The sequence below is a fragment of the Phascolarctos cinereus genome, unplaced genomic scaffold (assembly GCF_003287225.1).
Source record: "Phascolarctos cinereus isolate Bilbo 61053 unplaced genomic scaffold, phaCin_HiC Scaffold_9;HRSCAF=440, whole genome shotgun sequence".
Taxonomy (NCBI): Eukaryota; Metazoa; Chordata; class Mammalia; order Diprotodontia; family Phascolarctidae; genus Phascolarctos; species Phascolarctos cinereus.
The window spans coordinates 15143249-15167570 of record NW_027556402.1 but is presented as its reverse complement, the minus strand read 5'-3'; the positions used below and the strand labels follow the sequence as shown (position 1 = coordinate 15167570).

At 38.5% G+C, this 24322-nt stretch overlaps 1 long non-coding RNA gene across 10 annotated transcripts; it reads left to right on the top strand.

Moving 5' to 3' along the window:
• The first annotated feature begins 6302 nt into the window (after nucleotides 1-6302).
• LOC110209861 (uncharacterized) lies at nucleotides 6303-19958 on the top strand. 10 transcript variants are annotated; one of them, XR_013483891.1, is made up of 6 exons: nucleotides 9206-9300; nucleotides 9797-9900; nucleotides 17002-17025; nucleotides 17110-17139; nucleotides 19148-19323; nucleotides 19774-19958. It is a non-coding gene; the product is annotated as an uncharacterized LOC110209861 (long non-coding RNA). The 10 variants fall into 10 exon arrangements; XR_013483896.1 differs by lacking the exons at nucleotides 9206-9300; nucleotides 9797-9900 and adding an exon at nucleotides 6303-6640; XR_013483890.1 differs by lacking the exon at nucleotides 17110-17139 and having other exon boundaries at nucleotides 9207-9300.
• The last annotated feature ends 4364 nt before the right edge of the window (nucleotides 19959-24322 follow it).

Sequence of the window (24322 nt, the reverse complement as noted above, 5' to 3'; positions counted from 1 at the left end):
CCTTCAGAAAAAGGTAGAAAAACTTACATGTACTGATGCTGAGTGAAGTGAGCAGAGTTAGGAGAACATTGTACAAATTAACAGCCGCATTGTGTGATGACCAACTTTGGTAGACTTAGCTCTTCTCAGCATTGCAAGGATCTAAGACAATTCCAAAAGACTCATGATGGAAAATGCTGTCCACATTGAGACAAAGAACTATGGAGCCCGAATGCAGATCAAAGCATACTATTTGCTCTCTTTTTTCACTTTATTTCTTCTTTTTTGTGGTTCTTCCCATTGGTTTTCTTCTTTACAACATGGCTAATGTGAAAATATATTTAATATGAATGTATGTGTAGGACCTATATCAGATTGCCCACCATCTTGGGAAGGGGGAAAGAAATGGAGGGGGAGAAAATTTAGAACTCAAAATCTTATGGAAATGAATTTTGAAAACTAAAAATAAATAAATTATTTTTCCAAAAAACAGATGATGTAGGCTAGGTAGACTGGTTCTGTTCCTCAGGTTTTAAGTGCAGAAAGAAAAAAGAGGATAAAAGCCTTACACTATTATAGAAGGAAGAAAGAGGTAAAAGCTGCTATTCCTATAACTGGATTGTATGAGCAGAGTATACAAATATGGAGGAATCGGGGGGGGATGGGTAGGCAGGCTTCACAGAAAGCTCACTTTTATATGAAACAGGTTAATTGATGGTTAATTACACACAAATAGTTTGGCATAAATATACACAAACCCCAACAGGGAGGAAAAATGAATGTGTAAGGAGTTGTTCAGTTGTCGTTGAGTCATGTTCAACTCTTTGGACAAGACCTCTTCCATCTTCTGCATCCTAGGACCTTCTCTAGAACAAACAAGCCTTCCTTGCCTCCTGACCAGGCTTCCATATTGCTTTCTTGTACTTTCTGTTGTGAGTTGTGACTCCTGGGGTCTCACAGGACACAACATCTCTGTCTACTAGGAGGCTCAGTCTCCAGGAACAAACTACAATATTCTAATCTAGTTCCTCCTCTAAGTAATCTTTTTCCAATCTCGGATACTCCACCTAAATCCAGAGCTAATGGTTAGTATATTTCCATTCACTGGTCCCATCCCAGTGACTCTGAAGCCTTTGCCTCCTGAGGTTTAAACCATTCCCCATCCTTAAATCTCTTCTTCTTTACCCCTATCTACCTCACCCCTTGTTCCCTGTTGTCTTACTCCAGGACAATGCCACTCTTCTCCCTCCAATGCGCCCTTTGGCATGCCAGCTCCATAATTAACAAATTCCTTTTATCCTCCATATTGTTTTCTGACTCCTTCCATCTCACTCCATCCTCATTGGGACATGGCTCCCTCCTGGCACCATAGCATCCACAGTTGCCATTGCCATCCTTTCTAGCACTAGTTACATTCATATGCTGACTCATTATGGGTCACGTTGAAGAGAGGTGGAAGACTCTTCTCTTACCATTGTTACTTCCAGACTCTCTCTATGCCATCTTCACTGAGCAACCTCTCCTCCATTGAGGTTCAAACTCAAATTTGTCACACAAAATGACCCTTGAGGGTATTACTTACCAACTCCCCAGATATTCTCCTTCCTTCCTAAAATTACTTCAGTGCCTGCCTTAAAGGATTTCTTCCCTACTCCCATATTAGGAGGATTTGACATACATATTGATACACTTTCAAGTTTCCTAACTGCCCAGGTTCCTCAATCCATTCATTGCCCATGACCTGATCTTCTGCTCCACTTCAGCCTTACAGAAATGGTGACATCCTTAATTCTGTAATCACTCAGAAGTCTTCCACTTCCTTGTTCAAGAACTCTGAACTTGTTTATCTCATCATAATCCTTTACCATTCTATCATTCCCTATGCCTTAAGACCACTAAACCTGTTCTTTGTCTTCATTCTGATTTCTATTCCTTCCTTTTCTTTCCCGTGCTTTCATACCAGCACTGACTACACTTTCTTCTTCTCTCAACCCTCTTAGTGAATTAAGTCAACTCAGTATTATCTCCTATGCTCACATCACTTGTCCCCTTGTCCTATCAGTAATCACACTTCACCAGATGCCAAACCTAGATTACTCCTGCCATCTACTTCTTCCTTTTGCATGGAGCTGAACAGAGCAAAAGGAAATTCAAAGATTTATTCTAACTGGGCTCATTATAAACTTATCTTACCTAATTTCAACTGGATCCTCACTGCATCAAAACAAACATATTATTGCTATCTAATAAATTCACTGTCCCAACCTCTACAGTAACCATTGCAAAGCTTCTCCTTTCTTCTCAAGCCTCCCATGACATCCAGTCACTCCCTCCCCTTGTCACTTGAAGGTTTTTGCTCAAAAACTTGGGACCATTTGCCAAGAGTTCCCTCATCTTTCTTCCCAATTGTGATACCATAGTCATCCGTCATCTCAGCCCCTGGAAGCTCCTAGGCTTGCACCTGTTATGTCAGTGACTCCTCCCTTACTCTCCAATCCCTACAGTTTTCCCTGCTGCCAAAGTGCCTTAAATGCAGATCTAACCATGTAACTCTTGAAACCTCTGTATGAGCAGGTTAGTGTGGCAGGATCTGATAATGAAGCCATGCTGGCTCTTTCCAAATTTTCTCCAACCATGTATTTCTGCAATTTCCTCAGGAAGGAAAGTCAAGCTCATTAGCCTGTAGTTCACAGACTTTTCTCCTCCCCTTTTTGGTCCTAGCAGCAATAGGGAGCCACTGAAGTTTATTGAGTAAGAGAATTACATGATCACATATGCATTTAAGGCACTTTGGCAGCAGGGAGAACTGTCCCTTCTGGCAGCCTGGGAACACTCTAGAAGCATTCTTCTCTCTATTGCATAAAGATTCTCAAAAACAGTCTAGGGATCTCTGGGCTCAAAATGAGAGTCAAATCTCACCCTACCTCAGTGATTCACTCTTTGGATGTCAGAGGGAAACTTGTGAAGGACTTGTGCCCTCTCTGCCACACTCTTGGGTCAAGAGAGCTGTTTGGGATGGCAGAGAATACAAGGAAAGTGGCATGATGCATGATGCTACCTGCTGGTAACTGCATAGAACAGAATGAACACTCAAGACTGCAGAGATCTTTAGCAGATGGTGTCTTTATTGTCCCAGGGATACATCATAAATCTTATTTGTTAATCTTTCAAATAAATTTCATTTTATTAATTTTCTGAGCTGCCTGCTGGGAAAGGGAGTTGGTACCAATACATTGAAGGACATCTAAGAATGATGTCCATATATTTTTTTCAAGAAGGAAGTCAGATTTTTTTCCAAAAAGTCAGAATAGGGAAAAATTCTCCAAAGGGACAACAATTCTTTCTGATGTGAGAGTCTCAGATAAAAGAATTACACCCAAATGGAATGAAAGAACTGTGACTTTAAATAACATAATTATGTATCAGAAACCTAGGATATCTACCTTTAACAGAGAAGTAATCAAGCTAGTTCCTTATTTCTGAGTTCCTAGTTTTCTGAGTTAAGAAATGTCCTATAGCATGATAAAAGTCCCTCCTTAGGGTTCCTTAGGGTTTCAACATATTTGAAAGTGTCTCTGTTCTGGGAAAATGAAAACCTAGCTGACTTAATTACTACCTAGTTCCTAGTACCTAGTTCTTGTTGTTTTAGGAGAATTTTTTTTAAGCTTTTAAATTTACTTTAAACTTAAATACAAAATAAGAAAAAACACATTGCAGAATGTGAGAGGATTCAATATAAAACAATAAATTTCCATTTCAATATAATATATATCTATATGATAATATATAATATATATTAGTGTATAATATACATTATATATAATAAATAATACACTTTATTTTCAAAGCTGTCCATCTTTGCTTTACTTCCTTATAGGTTTTCTTTTGTCCTCTGCTGTGCAATTTTTACTATATTTCTCTCCTTCTTACCCACCCCCTAAAACTACAATTAAGTCTTCATAAGTCCAAATCTTTCCATATTGTTCTAGATCCACCACCTAAGCATTTCCACACTACAACAATATTACAGCCCAATCACATTCAATCTGAAACACTGTCTATGAGAAGTTTTTTTTCCCCTATAATCTTGGCTACATAGGTTTTATTTAAACAAGAAATTTTTAATTTAAAATAACCAAACTTATCCATTTTATACTCCAACACTGCTCTCACCTTATAATATAGTTTAAGGTCTGATCCTATTAAATCTAGTCCCTTCACATTTTTCTCCCTGGTTTTCTTGAAGTTCCTTACCTTCTGCTCTTCCAAATGAGCCCCATTATTATCATTTTTCTGACTCAGTAAGATAATTTTTAGTAATTTAATTGGGATAACATTACATAGATTAGTTAGGTAAAATTATCATTTATAAAAATTATATTAACTTTACTTACTCATGTACAAAACATTACTTCAATTATTTAGATCTAACTTTGCAAAAAAGGTATTTTGTATTTACATTCATAGAGTTCGTGGGCCTGTTTTGGCTGGTATATTCTCATATTTTTTATACTTTCTAATATGATTGATATGGCTGACACAGTGTGCATTCCATATTTTTCTCTTTTGATTAAATTGACTTTAGCTTTAACTTTGTCTGAGAACATGATATAATATCCCTGTTTTTACATAATAGATTCTACTCCTGACCTTTATGTTTGTGTGTATCTCTCATTATAGCATTTCCTGAAAGTAAAATGTGGTTGAATTTGAATTTTTAATCTGCTATTTAATTTAATCAGTTTCCATTTTATGAGTAAATTCATCCCATTCATATTCTAAACTAGAATTACTTGTTGTATATTTTCCTCCATCCTATTTTCCTCACTATCATTTTCACTCTATTCCTATCCCTCCTCACTCTTCTACTTTACTTCTACCTGTTACCATGCCATCCCATTCCTACCCTCCCTTGAAGAGTCATTCTGTTATCTTCTCCCTCCATCCTACGTCCTTACCCTCTTACTTCTTTCTTTATTTAGAAGATTTTTGTACCCTTCTAAACATATATGTTGTTCCCTCTTTATCCCATTCTCTTTAATCTACAGACTCTTCTATACCCCCCTTATCCTATTTCCTAATACTCTCTTATCCTCTATCCCCTTGCCCTTTTACTTCTTTCTGAATTTAGAAGACTTTCATATCTTTCTAGATGTATGTATGTGTGTGCGTGTATGTATTATTCCCTCTTTAACCCATTCTTGATGACAGTAGGGTGCCAGAACTACTAACCTTCCTCCCAAAACTATTTCCTCTATACCAGGTTTTCCTCTTGCACCTCATTTGTAAGAGATAATTAAATATTACATAGTATATATTACAATATATTATAAATATATATTAAATAAATGTTAAAATTAAATAATCTGTCATTATTGAGTCCATTGTAATTTGTCTTTGATATTTACCTTATATTTCTCTTAGATCTTGCATGTCAAATTTTCTATAAAGTTCTGGTCTTTTTGCAACAAAATGCTGAAAGTCTGTCAATTCATTGAAAATCCATTATTTTTGTACAGAATTATACTGAACTTTGCTAGGGACGATATCTTCAGCCATAACCCCAGTTCTTTTGCTCTTTCATATATAGTGTTCCAAGACCTGGAGTCTTTAGTGTAGCTGCTGCTAGGTCTTGTGTAATTCTAATTGTGACTCTGCTATATTTGACTTGTTTTTTTCTTCTTGTTCTTAATATTTTCTTCTTAACCTGAGGGTTTCAGAATTTGACTATGATACTCCTCTAAGTTTTCCTCTGAGGAGCTCTTTCAGGTGGCAATCAATGGATTTTTTCTATTCCTACTTTCCCCTATTGTTCTAATACTTCAGGACAATTTCCTTTAATTATTTCTTCTATTATTATATAAAAATTCTATTTCAATTGTAGCTTTCAAGGAGCCCAATTATTCTTATGTTTTCTCTTCTTGATCTATTCTCCAGATCAGTTGTGTTTCTTATGTTTCACAGTCTCTTCTATTTTCTCATTCTTTATATTTTGTTTTATTATTTCTTGGTCTCTTATAAATTCACTGGCTTCCCTTTCCCCAATTCTAATTTTCAGGTAGTTGTTTTGTTCTTTAGGATTCTGGATCTCCTTTTCCAATTGGTTGACTTTTTTTTTCATAATCTTCTTGTTTTTCTTGGATTGTTCTTTTTAAAATTTTTCTTCAATCTGTGATTTGATTTTTAAGTCATTTTTTGAGTTCTTCTATGAATTCTTTTTCAGCAGACCACCATTTGGCATCATGCTTTGAAGTAGTGGAGGACTTTTTTTTGCTTCAGTATCCTCCTCTGAAGATGAGCTGTGGTCTTCTCTATTCTCACTCAGTTCTTTTTCCTTTGTCTGCTCATTTTTAAAATTTTTTTAGCAATCTGTTATTATAATCACCTCTAAGCCTGGGGCGTGGGGGATGGTGTCTCTGGCCTCAGGTCCTTCTTACTGTTATTTTTTGAGCTTTATCCTGGGCCCAACCTCTGTAATCCTTTTCCCCTCCAAGCCACAGCTATGGCCCCCAGTACACTATGCTGGGAATACCTTTGATCCCTGAGAACCCTCCAAAGGCTATGACCTTCAGTTGTTCCCTCTGGCCTATAACCAAGACCAGAAACTTAGCTCTCCTGTAAGTCCACCCATAAGCGACCCCACGGCTTCTGTACTTGCAAGGTGAGTGCTGGTTCCTTTTCTCTCAGGACCATGTCTCAGCAGCATAGCTGGGCCTGGCATCCATTGTCAGGAGCAGCTCCCTCATTCTTCTCCTTCTCAGATGCCCAACTTTCCACACTGTCCAGGAGGTGAGAATTCCTGTGGCTGAGGTCGCGGCTGCCTCCAGGGTTTACTACTGGCTGTTTCAGTGGAGCTAGCCTGGATGGGTTTACGTTTGACTTGGCCAATCCTCCACCCTGGGATCATTCTTCAGGTCTTCTCCAGTTGTGCCAGGACAACTGTTCTGCCCCAAATCTTCTTTAATTTAGTTGCTCTACATTCACCCTGAGGTGCTAGTTTGTCTTGCTTGTGGAGGAAATCTGGAGAGCTTGGAATTTTCTGTTCTACTCTGCGATCTTCCCAGAAAATTCTGAGTACAATTGGGAACAATTAAAGCTCTTAAAGTATAAAGGTGCACTAAGACTTTTGGGTGGCACAGTGGATAAAATGCTGAGCCTGATAGTCAGAAAGGTTCATATTCCTGAGTTCAAATCCAGCTTCAGACATTTACTAGCGGTGTGACCATGGGTAAGTCACTTAAACCTGTTTGCCTCCACAAAATGACAATAATGGCTTTTGCTCATTTTAAATTAAATTATGTTTTCATTTCAATCAGCAAAAGGCTACCATCTCTCCATCCTACCCTCTGCCTCCTCCAAATTATAAAAAAAAAAAAGAAACATAAAACACCTGTTACAAAAAGATGTAATAAAGCAAAACAAATCTCTACCTTGGTCATGTAAAAATAAGTCTCCCCTTGCACCTTGAGTCCCATCCCCCATCAAGAGTTGGGCAGAGTGGCTCATTAGTTCTTTGGAATCATGTGTGGTCATTATGATGATCAGAGCTCTCTTTTTTTGATTTTTAATTTAATTTAATTTTAACTTTTAAAAAAATTTGAATTCCAAATTCTTTCCCTCCTATGACCCCTCTCCTATCGATTGAGAAGTTAAACAGCTATACATTTGAAGCCATTCAGAGCACATTTCCATATTAGCCATGCTGGGAGAAAACAAACAAACAAAAAGAAAAAACCAAGATAAATAAAATGAAAAAATGATGCTTCAACCTGTACTTCTCCAGGTCATTTGACAAATGAGGAATTGAGCCAAACAGGGTTAAGCGACTTGCCCAGGGTCACACAGCAAGTTAACTGTCTGAGGACAGATTTAAATCATGAAGATGAGACTCCTTGACTACAGACCCAATATATCCACTGCACCACCTGGCTTCCCCGTAGTTGTGTGATACAAGTTGTCAAAGGTACACCCAGAGAAAACCACAACTCCCTACTCTTCATTCTGATAGAGGCTTCTTTCCCCATTAATTCTCTCCTACCTGGTTGGACAGCAGCCTAGTGGGGGTGCTCCGGATTATTTTCAAAAACTGAGAAAATTCCTTGCAATTGGCTCAGTGCCTATTCTGGAATAAGACTTCCACTATGTACTAGGTTCCTTTTGGTCAAACAACAATCTGATACAATTAGACACTTCACTGCTAGTGACCAAGCAATTTATTAACCAAGAAGAAAGAAAAGAGGATAAACAATTAGATCAAATGCAAAATGCTGCAATTGAACCAGAAGTCGGTCACCTCTGGGCTCTGCAGAACCAGGGGAGAAAGTTGCTGCTAGGTGGACTTGCTCTCCCTGTCGCCCCCTTCTGGTTCTGCCTGTCTCACCACAGGCAACTCCTTTGTCACACTCCTCTCTCCTTGTTTACCTGCTTCTATCTTGCCTCTGTGCCCCCTCATGTGGTGCCCCAAAGTTTGGGAGCGAGGCCCTTCCTCAAGGTCACTCAAACCCCTAAACAAACTGAGCTCCCCTAGGACTGTCTGCTAACAATTCAGTTCTCTTCAAAATGCCGGTTAGAAGACTTGTTGTCCTCAGACTGTCAGTGAACTCTCTCTATAATCCTACTAAAGACCAGGCGTCAATACCTAAACTCTCTGTGATCCAGAACCTCAGGAAATTGAGCCAGCACTTACAGGAAAATAAGAGTCACCTTAGACTCTCATCTGATTGACTAAGAATTCTCTCTGTGCTGCTATCAGTCATTTCTCACGGATGTAGATTTTGGGTGATAAAGATCATCCTGATCTTCACTGGGGATGAAAACCAACAGCAAAAGGAATTGGAAGTATCCAGATTCTAGTCAGGTGTGGGTTCCATAGGACACCAATGGGTCACCTACTGGGACCTGATGATTCTTTGTGGAGTGTGTCACAAGCAAATGAAAGCACATCTTTAAGAAAGCACAGAGTTGACATTTACAAAGAGCATGTCATTTTTCAATAGGAAAAAAGGTCTCCTTTTTAATTTATGATAAATATTATTGCATTTTCAAGTCCACCAGTTTTTTCCAGTCACCTCCTATTCATACGGTGTTTGATGAGAGATAACAAGATATCTTTTACAATACTCTTTTTGTTTCTAATATTTGTTGTTCTTGGGTCTTATAGTCACACATTTTCCACAAAGTTCCTATCTTGGTGAACTTAAGGCAGACTCAGAATAAGAGAAGCATTCTGAGGAGATTTTTATATAATAATCATCCTGTGTTGAATGACTGATTAAATGTCTACAAATAGTTTCTTTTTGATCTGAGAATTTTCTTACCCAAGTATGTCTCAGTGCAGCTATCAGCTCTATAATTTAGTAGTTTTTTGCATATGGCATTTGTAATATATGGCAAAAATATTTTTGAGTTTTTTAATGAAATGTTGCATTGTAGTGAACTTCACAAGGAAAAAGCTCTGTATATCCTTTATCGGTGATCATTGATTACTGGTTAAATCCTTAAATGCATTCACATTTCCTCCAATAGGAAATACTAACTAGACTTTTAAAAATAGATTTATCCAGACAATCACCCAAGACCTATCTCAACTATTGTTTTGGGGAAAAATAACCAACATGAAATGTGAAAAGGTTGATTTGTCTGTAGCCAGGATATGAAATGCTAACTGAATGAAAAATTATTTTTAAAATATTTTTATTTCAATTACTTGAGAACTTCATTTGAAATAATTTCTCTTACAAATTATGTAATCATGCATTTGGGGTTTATGTGTGTGGAGGGAGCTACAATTATATCCCTCAACTCCTTCCTTTTCCAGGTTTTTTTCCTACCTATCTGAATGGAGGGATCAGAAAAAGATTCATCAGCAATATTATGTCTGAGCTGAGCCTTCAAGAAAGATGAAGATTCTTTGAAATGGAGGTAAATGGGGACCTATCTGTCATTGCATTAAAGGCAATCAGGACAGGGTGTGCAAATGTATGGAGGTGGGAGATGGAATGTTGACTTTTGGAGATGCTATTAAGTCCAGTGTGGCTGGAACACAGTGTGCTTGAAAAGTAATGCAAGAGAAGAAAAGGCAGGGAAAATTATACCGAAGTAAGACTGTGAAAGACAGTGGAATTTGTATTTTAGTCTTAGGAGCGAGAAGAAGTGAGTGATGTTTTTTGAGCAGGAGATGCTGTTGGTTTCAGAAAAAAACTTCAGGTCACTTTTGGAAGTTATGTGATAGACTGATTGGAAAAAATAGAAAATAAAAGCAAATAAAGAGCATGGGAAGCTACTGCAATTGTTTTGGTGAAAGTGAAGGAAGCTTCAGCTAAGGTGATGGTGAGGAATGGAAAAGAGGAACAGGTACCAGAGATGCTGAGAAAATTGAACCAACAGAGTTTCATGGTTGGTTATATATGAGGGTGAGGGAGAGGGCAGAGGAAAGGGTTACTCTGAGGCTATGAATGTAGGTGACTGGAAGCATGATGGTGCCACTAGTAAAAGTAAGTTGGGACAAGGGACAGGCTTAAGGTAAAAAATGATGAGGACAGTTTGGGACTCTTTGGATTCTATCTGCCTATAGCACATCCATTGAAGATACCAAGGAGGCATTTGGTAACATACAGCTAGACTTTCTGAGAAAGATGAATGAAGATTGAGTGTAAAGATGTGGAAGTCACCTGCAAAAAGGTGATAACTGAAATCTTGAGAGTTGAGGAGGACTCTAGTTGAGATAGTGTGTAGAGAGAAGAAAAATGGATGCAAGACCCAGACTTGGGAGATGATGCATGAGCGGGAGATAATGATGGAGCAAAAAAGTCAGGCTAAAACGCAAATTCCATTTTCTTTCACAATCTTATCCCAGGGTAATTTCCCTGCCTTTTCTCTCTTGCATTACTCCTGTCAAACCAAAATGGAATTAATAACATTTCCCAAACTCAATATTCCATCCCCCACCTCCATGCATTTCCACACCCTATCCTGCTTGCTTTTAATGCAGTGATAAATAAATCCCTGTTCGCCTCCACTTCAAAAGATCCTTACAATTCTTGAAGGCTCGCCTCTGACATTATGTTGTTAATAAATCATTTTCTTATCTCTCCAGGCATTAATATTCTTTCCCTTCTCAGACTGCCTTACATTTCCCGATCTGTGTATATTGTACAGTCCTCTCTCTTCCAACTAGTGACTAAAAGTTAATTGAGAGCAGAGCTAGTTTTGTTTTTATATTGCTGGTCTACAGTGCAGTAACACATTTCTTTAAAAAAATTTTCTCACTTTCTAGTGCACTATGGATATGAGGGATTTCTATTATGCAAATTCTCTACAGTAATGTGGATCCCAAACTTGTCTGGATGGCATAATAATTGAGAGTTGTCTAGTTACTTAACCAAGAGGTTAAGTAACTTTCCCCAGGGATTCTGAGATGGGATAGAAGCAGATTCTAAATCCCAAACTTAGGCTTTACATCCTGTCAACTTTGTACATTGTTTGCTTATTGTCATTGGTGGTGGCGGAGGTGGTGGACCATTGTTCTTGAAGAGGACCAATGACGTTATGAGAATGATGTCTTGACTTATGTGTGAATTGTATTTAAATGAGGGAGAGCTGCACAAAATTGTCGGCCTTCCTCTGGCCGGTATATTGCAGACACTTACTAAGTGCTATGATCACTGAATCACAGAATCTTAGGCTGGAGGAGACCCAAAGGGCACCTAGACTAAACTACAGCTGAAGAACACATCCTGCAGCACATCTATAGGTCATAGTTGATGGAATGTTTCAATTGGAGTTGGCAAGATCAGGATTGAAATTCTGCCTCAGATACTTACCAATTGTGTTATTTAAAGAACTTACATCCCAATTATGAGTCATCACATCCTCTTCACCTTTATCTGCCCAGACTGGCACAAGGATTAAGCATTTGATATTTTAGTTTTCAATTTGGAGCCTTCAATGATACAGTCTATTGTGAAACTTGCCTTGTTAAATGACTTCTTGGCATGGGTGGGTACCGAAAATGGGCACAAAATCAATATTCGTTCACAGTCAGGAAAGACAATTCAAGGTCACTATTGACATTATTTACAATAAAAACAACTAGCATATCACTGATGGCAGAGTTTAAATAGCTCTGAGATATCCTGAATCCCATCCTCTCTCTAAAGAAGATCTTATCTTCCAGTCATCTGTAACATGTCCTATATCAAGTAATTTTTGTTCTAATGTATCACTGAATGGGCATCTTATCAATGAAAAATGTATGTGAGGAACAAGGTATAAAATGTATAAGATAATAACGGTTTATAGAGAAATTCTGATACTTTTAAATACTAAATATATGTACATTTGGTATGGGGAAAGGGAGATTTGATGGAATTATAGATCTAGAACTGGTAAAAACTTCAGAAACTATGTGGTCCAGCCAATTCATTTTACAGATGAGGAAACTGAGGCTCAGGCAACTTAAGTAACTCACCAGAAGCCTCAAAATTGGTAAGATGTTGGAGAACTGAAGATGGCCAATTTTTCACATGGGGTAACATAGATTTTACAAACTATAGGTTAGCAAGGGGACTACGAGGGTCATAGAAATAACAGTACAATTCTCATAAAGTAGAACTAGTAAAAAAAATTGTAGTAACTGGACAATCTGGCATACTGTTCTCCACTTGACTCTTTGCTTGTCTTCCCCTGAAAATAAGCTCAGTATTGGCTTTTTCTTTCAATGTCAACGTACCACTTTGTGCTCCTCTCCCTTCTTTCCCAAAGCAGGAATTTTGGAAGTCTTCTCCTGAAATAGCTTGTTGTCCCATTGAAGAAGGGTCACCTGCTTAACTTACTCCCCTCCTCTGCTGCCCAGATGCTCCTCTCTTCTAGCTTTCCTTCCTCTGATTTGTTCTGCCTCTGCTTTCTCCTTTGCTACTCTTCTTTCCTCCACCAATGTGATTTTGTTTGGGTTCTTTTGCCTGATCTTCTCCTTCTACCCCAAGTCTGCCCCAGGAGCATCTTCAGTATCATTGGGTTTATCAAATAAAGTAAATTTACCATGCTTACCAAGTTATAGGTTTTTGCTGTTCCCAACTCACATTTTTTTAAAAGTTCAATTAACTCCAATTTTTTTATTGTCTGGCTTTTGGAGAAATGCCATGTGTTTTTTAGAAGTAGGTAACTACAAAGATTGAGTGGCAATATGATGTAAGGTAAACAGAATTAGTCCTAATGTGACCAAAGTATGTTAGAACATGAGCTTAAAGTCAGGGAGACTCATCTTCATGAGTTCACATCTGGCCTGAGACACTTACTGGCTGTATAACCCTTGTGCAAGTCACTTAAGCTTCTTTGCCTCACTTCTTCATCTGTAAAATGATCTGGGAAAGGAAATGGAGGTAACCACTCCAGTATCTTTGTCGCAAAACCCCAAATGGGATCATGAAGAGTCAGGCATGATTGAAATGAATGAAGAATAGAGTTGGAAGGGGCCTCCTTGGGGTATCTCATCTGATTCATACTGAAACAGAATATTCTCAACAATATATTCTACAAATGGTCATCTAGACTTTGTATGTCTACTGGTGGTGGCAACAAAGGGGAATGGGCTCACTACCCATCATGGCAGATCATTCTTCTTTTGGATAGCTCTAATTATTAGGATAGTTTTCTTTCCATGAAACCTAAAGCTTCCTCTCTGCAATTTCCAGCAATGATATCACGTTGTCTCTCCTGAGCTCCAGTTCTACACCACGATCCAGTGAGCTACTGGACATTTGGAAGTGGCTGGCTCATAGTCATCTCAAACTCCCCAGGACCAAAATAGAAGTCATTATCTTTTCCCCCTCCCCTGGCTCACCCTTATTCTAAACTTATCTATTTCTGTCAGAGTGGGAGAGAGAGAGCCAGGGAGAGGGAAAGAAATCAGAATGTATTAAGTGCCTGCTTGTGAGTCAGTCACTGTGCTGTGCACAATATAAACATTATCTCATTCGAGCCCCATCCTCCCAAGGGCCTAGACATAGAAATTCAGCCTCAAATGTAGCTACTCCCTCTCCTCAAATATCCAATCGCAGATTTGGATGATTCTGGGTCTGCCACAATTCTCACATCCATTCCCTTCTGGAGGAAGTCTGGCCCTCCTCACCTCTCACCTGAATGATCACCGTAGCCTCCTCATTGGTCTCCCTGCCTCTCCCTTCCTTCTCTCATCCATCCTCCCTGCAGCTGACAACAGGATATTCCTCAGGCACAGCTCTGGCCAGGTCTTTCTTCTGATCCTTAAGCTCCAGGGGCCCTAGGATGAAATACGACCCCTCTGTTTCACAACCAGCTCAGTCCTTAATTTCTAGGCACATGTTATTCCTGCTGACAGAATGTCATCTCCTTGAGGACCAGAATGCTTTGGTTCGTGTCTTTGTTCCACTTAGCACCAGAGAAATTGCTTGGGTCAGCTGATTGACAGAGTCAGGAGACCCATTTGAGTCCAATCTCAGCCATTTATTATACAAAAGTTTCCACTATCTTGTAATTCCCATATGCTTAAAACTTGAGCAATAATATTCTCCCGGATTATTCCCTGTTGTGGATATCAAATAAGACAGCACATAATAGCCATTATTTTTAGAACATTTTAAAATTTACACAGCTCCCTAGGAATAACTCATTTCATTCTTGCAACAGCCCTGGGAGGGAGGTACAACTCATTATCCTAATTTCACTGATGAGGAAACTGAGGGAGGCAGAGGTTAATTGACTTGCCCAGAATCACAGACTAATGAATGTCCAAGGAACACGGAATTTCCTGACTGCAAGGTCACATCTCTCTCCACTGTGCCACCTGGCTGTCTCAGTAGCTGTCAGAAGTATTTTGAAAAGTGTAGATTTCCTTTGTAAATGGGATTTGTTGCTGTTGATACTACAAGTCTGAAGTCCTCACCTAGAGATATGTAAAATGCATTTCTCTGGAACTCACTTCCCTTATCTGTAAAGTGCATTGTACTATTTACCTTGCAAGGCTGACATATAAGGATGAAAGGAGATAATTCATATAAAGACCTTAATACCTTCATAGCACCAGATACGTGTGAGGTACAAAAAGCCAAGGTAAGATGAGTAAAAAGCTGGTCTCTGACTGAGAAAGTCTGATCTCTCTCACCCTGGCTCTGTGACCCTGGGAAATCACGTCACCTGTCAGGGTTCCAGGCAACTTTGTAGGACTCTCAGTTGCAGGGAAGGTGCGTTGGTAGAATTTCTCAGCGAGACCTTGAAGTCAGGGTCCTTTCCCTTTCTCCCATAAATGTGAGCTGTTTTTACAGCCTAAGGCTCCCGAGCACAGAATTCATGGGAGACAGAGAAATATTCCCTTGGGTCTTAATGGAACAACCCAGTGAATCTGGACACTTTAGTGTTTCCTGAGTGCCCTCTCTTCAATATCAGGTAATTAGGAATGGTTGATATAGACAATTGTGGTCATAAAAACTGAGGGTCATTAAACAGAATGAAAAATGCTTCTGTGCCATGCTTCTTTTTCCCTACCTCCTGGATCCTTCTCTGCTTTCCTTTCTTCCTCCTTTCCTTCCTCTCTTCCCTTCTCTGTGTTTCTTTTCTTCCATTCTTACCTTCTTTCCTGTTCTTTCCTTCCTTCCTCTCCATGTCCCTTCCTTTCTTCTTTTCCCTTTTTTCATTTCTTTCTTTCTTCCAATGTTCCTCCCTCCCTATCTCCCTTCTTCATTTCCTTTCTTTATTCTTTCCTTCTTTCTTGATTCCTTCATGCCTACCTTTCTTTGTTAATTTTTTCTTTCTTCCTTCTTTCCTTCCTTCCTTCCTTCCTTCCTTCCTTCCTTCCTTCCTTCCTTCCTTCCTTCCTTCCTTCCTTCTTCTTTCTTTACTTCTTTATTATTAAGGGAATTTGTTTTGAATGACTATACATGTTTGTGATGACCTTTGTTTTTTTACCTTCTCAAATGAGTGAAAGAGGGAAAGGGAGAGAATTTGGAACTGAAACTAAAATTAAATTGAATTTTTTTTAATGTTGTTTCTCAAATTGCAAGAAACCTATAGACACTGTGAGTGCATGCTGTGTGCAATGAGTCCTTGACATTGTGTCCCACATCCAAATTGTGGCTCTGACACTCATTGGCTACATAGATACAAGTCATCTAAGTTTTTGAGACTCAGTTCCCTCATCTGTAAAATGAAAATAAATAACATTTTCTCATAAGGTTCTTGGAATCAAAACACTTTAAAACTCAATGGCACCACAGAAATGAGAGTTAATTTATTTACCTAAGTTTCTTCTTCATTGAAAAGACAAATATGGGGGCACCGAGGTGGTGCATTGGACAAAGCACCGGCCCTGGAGTCAGGAGGACCTGGGTTGAAATCTGGTCTCAGACACTTGACACTTACTAGCTGTGTGACCCTGAGCAATTCACTTAACCCCAATTGCCTTGCAAAGAAAAAAGAAAGACAAATATAACACAAAGCAGAAAAGAGACTAAAGGCAGCAGGGATTTTTGTCCTCTCTATTCCATAGGAGCCTAGAACCATAAAGCTCTATCTTTTAGCCTTTCTTGTGCCTCTTCTGGCTGTCCTGGCCATAAGCACTTGGGGAAATTGAGAAGGGGCTGTTGTTGGGAGCGATCGACCCCTCTTTCCAACAATGGTCCTTTGGCATCTGGAGACTTGGCATTCCCGTGTCTCCAGATTAGTACATTTTAATTTGTTTCTTTGTTTTGTTTTTACTATCTATATCAGTCTCTGAAGAAGCTAGAAAACTTCCTTGTGCCTGTAGCCTCAGCTAAGCAACTCTTCATTTTATACTCCCAGCTTTTTCCTGCCCTAGAAGGGACAAGATGTAGATTTCCCCAAACAAATGTGAAGATGATGAATGTTTATCTACATATTTGGGACAAAATTCTGCTCTTCCTCAGTGTAGGGGAAACTCATTCCATAACCCAGTTAACTCAATGTGTTTGTTTGTTTGTTTGTTTTAATATGTCATATAACTCAATCTATTTATGTTTTTCTTTTCCAAAGGGAGCTGACCATTCATCTGAAGAGGTAAGACATTTTCAAACAAATTCAAAGTAGTTAAATGAAATTCAGTAATGAATATCCTTAATTTTTTTTCCTTTATCTTAATAGAAGTATTATTGGCGGGATTGTTGCAGAGAGGTAAAATTATATTTTATTGTGTTTAACATGTAATTTATTGGATTTAACATGTTGCAAATTATGTTGGTATACTTCTTTATCTTTAATTTCCCCCAAAAAATATCTTATTGTTCATTGTTCCTGAGCAAAGATGGATTTAAATAAAGCAGAAATAGATATTGGTTCCATTCATTAAGTATGAGACTGCTAGGAGTTTACTAGCTCTGAATACACAATCTGCTTACACATTTATCTTCCATATTCATTGATTGGGGTAGAATTGCTACATTACAATAATCATGTTAAATAAGGTCAAATTTTACTGCGGGAAATGACTCCCATACTCAGCCTCTTCTCCCTACTTCCCTAAATTGTACATCATTTTGCCAAAGATTCTATAGGATTTCACTAACTCATTCCAAGCACAAGAGACATCAGAGGCATTCTTGGATATTTTAAGGTTCTCTGCTCATTTGTAGAGTCTCAGTGGAGTCTCATTTATATGCCTAGGGTTTTGCGCAAAGGAAGATCTTAACAAATATTGGCTGAAATGACTCAATTTGGTTTGGTTTGGATTTAGAGAGTGAGGAGTTAACATATCTCCTCAAATTCCAACTATCTGATCTAGTTATTCTGCTATTTACTAGTTTTTGGCCTCCAAGCTGATTTCTAGCCACATTTTTTGTGGCTAAATAGAATTGTGCCTATACACGGGCTTCATCATGATGCCCATATCACTAAGCAACAGTGGATTTTTGACATGTCATCTATGAAACAGATCAGTTCTCCCTTTTATTGACTCCTGTCTATATCTGAAGAATTTGAGTAAAACGCATTTTCTCAAAACTTTCACAGATATTAGGTTGCCACTGAATAACAGGGATAACTAGTTCATGCACAAACAGTTCTGTCCACAAAATAAATTGATTTTTTTTTTACTAAGAACAATTCTTTTTATTTAATTTTAATGTCATGTAGATGGGTTTCTCTGCCAATGTCCTTCAAGCATAAGGAAAAATTTCTTAGACACTTTGAAATTTATTTTAAAGAAGGATTTCAGTATATATTTCTCTGTCATCATTCTTTTCCAGTCATTCAGGGTAGAATCTGCTGCTTATTACCTCTGTAACACTGATCAGGTCACCTCATTTTTTCTATTCTATGTTTCAGTGATGATGGACCAGATTTCTAAGGTCCCATCTCACTCAGTCTTGGAATCTCCTGCTATAGATTCATCTATAAACTTTGTTTCTAAACTCCTTCCTTCAGAGGCCATGGTGTCTCTCTCACAGTATCAGAGATCTAGAGGTAGAAAGAGCCTTACAGGCCATCTCATCTAACCCCTTCATTTCATAGCTAAGGAAACTGAGTCCCCTCAAGATTAAATGACTCACCCAGGTTCACATAGACAGTGGACATTACAGGCAGAGTTTGAAGCCAGGTCTTTTAATTCTAGAGGTATTTATTTCTTTCCACTATATCATGCGTAAGAATAGAGAAGCCATAGTTACAGTAATGACCATCATCTCTGGTTATCTTCTCCCTGTGGAATCATGAAAAGTCTGTGCTTTTTCCTTTCCATCTTTCTCCCAATGGAGTCAAGGAAAGTATACTGTTTGCTGTTTCTTTTTTCAATTGTGAGAAAATATAGAAAAGAGAACTGTCTGAGCTTTTTTTAAAAGCATGAACTATGAAAAGAATAACTAGTATTTGGGAATGAGGCTTCTCCACTTTATCAAATAAATCATATTTGAAGAATTGGTGAGTCCTCATGGGTTAGTTGATTGAGAGATTTTCTGTTGTTGTACTAAAGAGGTCAAATATATACATAAGCCAAGTCTACTCGAGAGCGCAAACAGGTGAGTCAGGTGATTCAAACAACCCTGTCATGGGTGAGCAGTTCTACAAATCCTGTTACATTTGTATATACCTATTTTTTCAGTGTCATCAAGAATACTAAGAAATTGACAATATTACAAATGAAGCAGAATGTCATAACCTCATGTCTGCTATTTTCTCTTTCTTTTAGCAGGCACTTTTTGGAGGATTTGCTCCGAGGCCTCAGTATCCTGGAAATCCTGGAAATGGTCCATTTCTTGGAGGACCTTCATATCCTCCATATGGTGGATATGGGCCAAATCCTGGAAATCCCCCATATTAAGAAATCCCCAAAATGTCCCCCAAAGAGGACCTCAATAAACACAGGTAAAGATAAGTTGTTCGTACTGAACTTGGTGGGTGGGTGGTGCAGTGGGAAGAATACTTGTTTTTGCAGTTTAAAAAAAACCTCCTGGCTGAATTTCCAATTTACCCTCAATAGCTTAATGACCTGGACCAGCCAGAATCTGAATGCCTCTTTTCCTGCAGAAGGTTTTGCTGAGTCCATTCTCCATTGGGTTACCAAAGGATATACCTAAAGCTTAGCTGTGACCATGGTGCTTATTCAATTCCTTGCCTCCTCCCAATAAATTCTAGTGGTTCTATTATATCCAGAATCAAATATAAAATCCAAAACATAAAATATAACAACCTCCATGGCGGTTGCTCCTGAGTAGCCTTCATAGCTCACAGCAACAATAACAGGAACAGATTGCCCCAAAAACAATATTGTGGAATAAAACCTAACTAAGGCCATATTTTTTTGTTTATTTGTAGCTTTGCCTGGAAGACTGACTCAAGCTGTCTTTGTGAATCTCTCTATCTGCCTAGTTATCAGCCTCTATTATTGAGCATTAGATAGTAGCTCCAACCTTGTTAGATTAACATGAATCATTCTTCCAAAGGACTAATGCTCTCCTTTACACTCCCCATATAATAAATTCAGCTCACAGCTTATTGAATCTCTGTCGTCCTTTTTTCCCTTCTTCCATTTGGATTCATATGTAGATGAGAATAACATAAGGAGAAGATGTGAAGCTTCTTAGTTGAGGAAGCTGAGATGGCTTTTTGGGACTGGGATTTTAGGTTGAAAGGACATATCATACATAGGAATTTCTATATATTCAGACACCCACTCACAATACGGCACAGTGGGAGAAGAGCCATCTTGGAGTCAAGGACACCCGGGTTCAGTTCCATCTTGGTGACCATGAGCAAAGCAGTTAACCTGTCAGTACTCTAAATGACTGACCAGAACTGTAACTCAGAGGAAATGGTGATCTCAATAGGCAGACACAGAGATGAAATCATGGGTCTACAAAATATAATATGTGTATAAGCTGGTTCCGCTGATAGAATGGAAGTTCTTTGAAGGCAGACACTATTTCATTCTTGTTGGTGACTTTTTTCCTTTCTTTGTATCCCCAGAGGTTAGCATAAATGCCTGGCACATAGTAGGTACCTAAATGCTAGCTCACTCACTGACTCCATTCCTAGACCCTAGAAAGCCTGGCCCTTTGTAGTTAGCTTAATAAATGAAGCCTGGTTGATTGAGTTGAAACTTTATCACACTGGCACACTACACATTCAGTGTGCTCTTTGGGAGGGAAAAGAGCACATTGCATTTTTGTGGGGTTCAATTATAACAAATCTGTTTGTTATCTTAAATGGTGGTAGTTTGATCAGCAATCTTTTCCTAGAATTTATGGAAGAACACTAACGTTATGAAGATGAAAAATTGATCTGAATTATAAATTTGGGAAGCCATCAGGCCTCTCTGTCAAGTAGTGCCCTGGGCTGAAGAACCATTGTGGCCAAGGAAAGAGGCGGCATTTCCACACAATGTCGGATTTTACCAGAGAAGAAAAGGCCTCACTGTCACCTCTGAACAAAATGCCTTGAAAATTTTATGTTCACCAGCTTCTTCAAATCATCTACTTACTGCTTGTGGTATAGGGCCTGAGATGATAATAGAAGAAAAAAGTTCTTGGGGCAATATTGATAATTCATGATGCTTACTGTTCCTAAATAACCCAACCACAGTCCAAATTCTTACAGAAAACCCAAGGAATAACAAATGTTTAGGGAAGCCGATCATAAATTGCCACCACAAAAAGAGCTGCTGTAAATATTCTTGTGTCTGTGAGTTGTTTGCCCTTTTCTTTGATCTCTTTTGTGTATAGACCTAGTAGTGGGTCAAAGTGAATGCACAGTTTTATAGTCAGTCCTTTGGGCAGAGTTCCAAATAGGTCTCCATAATGGTTGGACCACTTTACAACTCCACCAACAATAGATTAATATACCTGTTTTTAATACCTTCTACAGCATTTATCATTTTTCTTTACTCTTGAGTTAGCCAGTCTGGTAGTTATGGTGTGGTACCTCAGATTTGTTTTAATTTGCATTTTTCTAATCAATAGTGATTTAGAACACTTTTAAATGATTATTGATAGCTTTAATTTCTTCATCTGAAAACCACCTGTTCATATCTTTGACCACTTATCAGTTGAAGAATGGCTCTTATTCTTATAAATTTGGCTCAGTATGTATTTGAGAAATGAGGCCTTTTTCAGACAAAAATTAGTGTAAAAATTTTCCCCCAGTTTCTTAAAGCTATTGACGCTCCATCAGTTGTGTAGGCATAATTTAAAAATCATTGGACTCCTTGAAATTCATGACTTTTTTAAGTATGAACATTATATTTCAAGAAATCATAGATGAAAATTGCTCAGATATATTAGAACTGGAGAAAAAAGTGATGATGAATCCATTGATCACTTCCTGAAGGAAACACCGAAAGGAAATATCTAAGGTGGAAAAAAGACCAAGCATCCAAAAAGGAGTTCAAGTACTTAAAGATCTATAGTTAGGATTACACAAAACCTGGTGGCTTCTTCTACAAATGAGAACTCCTGGAATGCAATATTCCAAAACCAAAAACAGATAGCTTTATAGCTAAGAATTACTTACCCTGAAGTACTGAGTACAATGTATGGTGGAAAAGTAGACCTTTAAGGGGAAAAAAGGATCATCAAGAATTTCTCACAAAATTACCAAAGTTTTGGAAATTTGAAATATAAACACAAAGATCCAGAGAAACCTTGAAGGGTAAATATATTTGAACAACTAGAAGGAACTGCATAATGATATAGTGCTAACATCCTAGTAGGGAGAGAAGCAACTTTCCTTCAGAGCTTGATATTTTCAAGATATCTGTATGGAATTACATAAGAAAAAAACAGAAGACCTAGAGGTGGAGTGGTTCTGTTCTGCAATTTTTAAGAACAGAAATAAGGAAGTAATCGGTGGAACTTGCTATTTCCTATAATTGGGGTGTGTGACAAAAGTATACAAATTTGGAGGAATGGGTGGGGAGGTGGGAGTCACAGGAAGCTGACATTTATCTGAAACAGGTAAAGAATGCACACAAATAGTTTGGCATGCATTTACGTCAAACTCATCAGGGAGAAAAAGTGAGGATTTAGGGAGTTGTTCAGTGTTTTTTTCAGTCCTGTTCAACTCTTTATGATGCCACTCAGAGTTTTCTTGTCAAAGATACTTAAGTAGTTTGACATTTCTTTCTCCAGGTCATTTTACAGATGAGAAAACTGAGGCAAACAGGGTTAAATGACTTGCCCAGGATCACATAGCTAGTGTGTATCTGAGGCCAGATGTGAACTCACAAGTATGAGCCTTCTTCATTTTAACCCCAGTGCTCTATCCACTGTGCCATCTAGCTGCCCTTGGGAGCTAAGAGGTGAAAAAATGGTTGCAAAGAAATCAGACTTCTTGATCCTGAACAGGCATTTAAAAGAGCCCAAAAAGAGAAAAGAAATAGCATGTAAAGAAAATCCTATCAACTTGGAAATGACTGAACAAATTGTGACACACAGATACAACAGAATTTTAATACATCGTAAGAAATGATAAAAAGAGATTATTCAATAGTGAATCAGCAGCAGCAGGCACTTACGCAGAGTGAAGCGATCAGAGCCGGTACAATTTCTACAAGGACCACAATACTGCAAAGAAAAGGAACTTTGCAAGCAAAACTTTGATCAATGCAATGGCCGTCCGTGTCTTGAAAGGACTTATGATGACGGATATTACCTACCCTCTGACATGAAAGTGATGGAGTCAAAGTACAGAGAGACATGTAATTTTGGAGGTGCCCATGGGAACTACTCTGATTAACCTCGCTTCAATATGTTTATATGCTACAAAGGATTTGTTTTTCTCTTTTTTAATACTGGGCATTCTTGCGATTGAGGAAGTTAGCAAGAGTGATATAAAAGCAAGGGTCAATGAAATATGTTTTTAAAAAATGCACTGAAGAGAACAGAATGAAGTTCAAAGGAAAATACTGACGAGTAGGACCATTTTTAATGTGACTTTTAAAATATATATATACATATATGTGCATGTATATATTATATATGTATATGCATATGTGTGTATGTGTATATATATGTATATGTGTGTATATGTGTGTGTATATATATATGTATATGTGTGTGTATGTGTGTATATATATAAAAGCAAGACATGTGCAATAGAAATGCATGGCTCCATACCCAGCCCTGCTTTTCTGTTTTGCTGTGTGTATGGAAATGCCCTCTCTTTTTGGTAATTACGTACAGAAAAAATTAAAAATAATGTTCCTGGGGAGGATTTAACGAGATGAAGAAAATTCCAAGTCCCCCAGATTTACCCCTACACAAGCCAAAATAGTGCCTCAGTGTGAACATAGAGTGGTAAAAAATACACAAGAGTTGGGGCAGGACAGTAGTCCTCCTGGGAAAACTGGAGAATAGTAGAAAAAGCCCAGGACTGAGGTTTGGTGCCCTGTGTAGCATAAACAGCTTCAGGCCAGTTCTGCTGAAACAGAAAGCAGTGGGCCCTGGGGCTAGCTGGGTTGGGAAGTAGCTTCAGCACCAGTCACAAGAACTTTCACCTCCCAGACAATGTGGAAAGTCAAGAGCTTGAGCAGGGGAAGATTGAGGGAACCTCTGCTGATAAGGGAGTCCAGAGCCAGCTGGGCTGCCCAGGCATGGCCCTGGGGGTGAAGGAACACCTGGTGAGTGCAGAAGCAGTGGGGCCAGAATGCTGCTGGCTGTGGGCACTTACAGGAGGGCTGAGTTCTTGGTTTCAGTTCCAGGCCAGAGAGAAGAACTGAAACAGAACCTCAGGCCAGAGGCGCCTACCATACCCCAGAACTAGAGGTGACTACAAAAAATTATCTGCTACAAATAATAAAAAAAGAGCAGGCAAAGGAGAAAGACTCCAACCACAGAAAGTTACTATGGAAATTGACAAGACCAGGGTT